Below are 3,411 nucleotides of genomic sequence, written 5' to 3'. Positions count from 1 at the left end.
AAAAAATAGGAAAAGAGAGCGTCTTTCAGCCACACTATCTACAGCTCCCTCACTTACTGCCCTAGGCTGCCTTCTCTTTAATTGATGTAGATGCCCTTTGCCTGGCCTGAAAACTCACAAATAGTTAGTAATAACACACAAAATCTAATCAGAAGGGAAGACATTACCATCAGATTGTATATCTTGATAATGATCCATGTCTTTGCTTTGTGAGTTTCTTCATATTTGCTCAAAACCAATTCTAGAGGACTTCCATGACAGCTGCGTCACCTTGACAACAGATTGGTGTGTGAAGGCCTACCGTCCGACTGGTGTTTTTTAGTGCCGTTGAAAAGCTGCCTGCTGAAGTAATATAATTCCCCAGATAACACAGTGTATCACGGAGCTGTTGAAACCTAAACCAAAATCTTGCCTGCTCAATTATCAGGCATGGATTTCTCAGTTGGTCAAATACCTCTGAGGGCCTAATGAACACAATCATAATTTCATATGTAAAGTTATTTAACTTATCTAATAAATGGTATTGTCTTCTCAAAAAAATCCACACATGATGAATGCTGAAAACTCCTGAGAGCCAAAATAAGCTCACAAGTTGGTATTATTCACCTTAATGATGCACATGATCTCAACCATATGATCAGGTCATTAACCCTGCATCTAATTAGTTTTTGGCTACTTGGAGGCAGTGTAACAAGCTGAAAGCACAACACACATGAGTCTGCAGCGCTAATTACATTAACAACTGTTGATCTTAGTTTGTAACAAACCTTGCACCGGAAAGATGAATACACAATAATAACATTTGAGTTAAATTATGACCGGTCATCAGAAAAGGACAAAGGGAAGGACAGAGGCCTGGATGCTTCAGGGGAAGTGCAGGGTTGGGTGATAATTCTCTGTGTTCTTGTCACAACACAACAAGTAAGCCCTTTTACATTACACCCAGTCATTTGATCCATCGGTAATGCAGAACTACGGCAAATAACAGCCTCTCATCTGTTTGAATTGGTATCAGAAATTTGTCACACGTCATCTAGCTTAGTGAATGGAGCGATTGTTAGAAAATGTATACAGCCTTGTGTGTCACATTGTGAACCTAACCCTGCTTCATGTCTCTCTGTTCTCCAAGATCTCGTAACACTTTCAGAATTAACTCAGACGTTAAGCTACTAGATGTTAGGATTCGAATCACAAAGTAATCGTGATTGGGTTGTTTCATAACAGTGCTTCTTTCAGATGTCATTACTTTGAGCAGTTAACGCCACACAATTTGCCACTCACTAAATATAGAGGTAATTCCCATGACTCTTGTAGCGGAAGTTTCATGGTCAGGCCATTATGAGACATTTACACAGCTAACTACAAGTAAAGTGTAACATAAACAAGACATGTAGATTATTGTAGTTTGTATATTTTCGTACTTGACCAACCATGTCCAAAATGCATTATAGTGTACTCTCCTACATCAAGTTTAAGGAGTCCAGTATTACAACAAATAACACAATTCCTCATGCCAGCGGGCACACTGTGGGTTTGAGACTGGGGCGGGACTGGCCCCATGGAGAACCTGCACTCATTTGTAGTTCAAATGAAACCTGGAACATCGGGACCAGCTGACCTACATTTGAGTCGCATGAGGGAGAGCAAATGAACTTGAAGCGGTCTGTTAAACTCACTTTTCAAATCCCATATTTTCAGACTGTTTTTGTGCTTTTGTCAAGGTTATCTGACAACCTGCACTACATTGTAACAAGAGTACATTTTATGGCCAATTGTAAGATTGATTGTGCTTGAGAGCATAAGAAAGATAATTAAAAACTAATTGGAATTGCCTCAACACAACATGGTATGAAATAGCTTTTTTCTTCATTTTTGATTCTCAGTAACGACATGAAACAAAAGAACAATGCTGAATGCTTCATTGCGTGTGCCATCATGTACAGTCAATCTGTCGAGTTTACCTGGGATCTGACCTTGTTTACCATGCATATGCTAACTGTACTCATTGTGGTCCTGTTCTTTAAGTATACAACACATTTAGTCTTGCATTACCAGACCTGTCTCCACAGCGCTGTGGAGCAAGGTCTGGCAACTCCAAACATTCATTATGGGATAGGAGAGAAAAAAACTATTTGGGTTGTTTGAATTTCTTTAAACCAGTCACAATCGTCTCTGTAGCTTTGTAAATCTTTTCGTAAATCTTTAGAACCATTCCCCAAAAGAACTAAGCAGGCCTGCCTTGTTCCACGAGCCAAATCTTTTTTAACCCTTGTGTTGTCTTCCTGTCAAAATTGAAAATCCATACTTTTGTTGAGGCTTTTAATCAACGTTTGATTTTTTATTCTGTTTTTTTTTTTTCAATGCTTTCAATGCTTTTTTTTTTAATGTCCGCCACTTTATTGATGTTTTCAACACTATTAACCTTAGTTGTACAGTTATTTTTTGAATGTATGGTCAATAAACCTCATTTATAAGTAAATTATAACTAATGTTTGAGTTAGAAAAGCAGAAATTAGGAATTAGACTTAGAATTAAAAATTAAAGAATTAAATCAAAGCAATGAATGCTGATGGATAATCACAGACTGGAATATGTCAATTTTTACTCAATAATATTTTGAAATCACTTCAATTTTATTTTCTAATGCCATAAAATTGAATGAGACGCCCCAAAATTAATGAAAGTAGAGATTTGTACTTGTCAAAGAGCGTTGTGTGGAATCAATCATGTTATTTAGGTTGGTTAAAAAGAACAGTGATATAGGAACAAGGACAACATGAGGGTTAAAAGCCATTTTCAGCATGTGGCTTTCTAGCTCAAAAGGTAGTTGTTGTTTCCCGTAGCAAATGGAGTTTGAGAACCGCAGAGAGAGCAGAAGTTAAGGGGTGCAATGGAGGTCAGGCTATTATCCTGGAAATGTACTTCCGTTGACCCATACTACATACCCGTACACATTTAAAATGTTGTTTCATAACAATTTTAAGACACTCTTAATGAAACACCAGTAGTTTGAGAAAGTGTTTGCTGCTGGACAATACAGACATGATTCAGTCATAGAAGTAGTGTTAAAGGGGAACTGTGCCAATTCTTTGGGGGTGCTTCATTTACCTTAAGTGAACAGCTTCGGAGTCATTGGAATGGTTATATGACTTTTTTTAGTTGAATGATGGTTGTCTTGCTCCCCCCTAGCACCTGTGAGCAGAAAAACCACCCTTGCAACTTTCAGCCGGCGAGTGGCCAGACTCAGCGTCAGGACGTATGGCGTGGTATCAGGTCTCACGATGTAACGAATGGCTTCAGGGCACTGCACATACGGCCATTCAGGAACCGGCTAACCGGCTAAGGTAGCAATGGAGTTTTTCACACTATTGTCACGGCTGAGCCAGCAAAAAAGAAACAGAAAGAAATACT

General features: G+C 38.6%; 1 long non-coding RNA gene across 1 annotated transcript in view; it reads left to right on the top strand.

Moving 5' to 3' along the window:
- The window catches only part of LOC116687300 (uncharacterized), a 14,536-nt gene extending 11,819 nt beyond the window's left edge, over positions 1–2,717 (top strand). Inside the window, exons 2-3 of the long non-coding RNA XR_004331505.1 lie at positions 1,130–1,134; positions 2,707–2,717. This is a non-coding gene — a long non-coding RNA (uncharacterized LOC116687300). The remainder of the gene's footprint in view (positions 1–1,129; positions 1,135–2,706) is intronic.
- Positions 2,718–3,411: the final 694 nt, after the last annotated feature.

The sequence above is a fragment of the Etheostoma spectabile genome, chromosome 4 (assembly GCF_008692095.1).
Source record: "Etheostoma spectabile isolate EspeVRDwgs_2016 chromosome 4, UIUC_Espe_1.0, whole genome shotgun sequence".
Classification (NCBI taxonomy): Eukaryota; Metazoa; Chordata; class Actinopteri; order Perciformes; family Percidae; genus Etheostoma; species Etheostoma spectabile.
The sequence above is the reverse complement of the archived record's forward strand: the minus strand, read 5'-3'. Positions and strand labels throughout refer to the sequence as shown.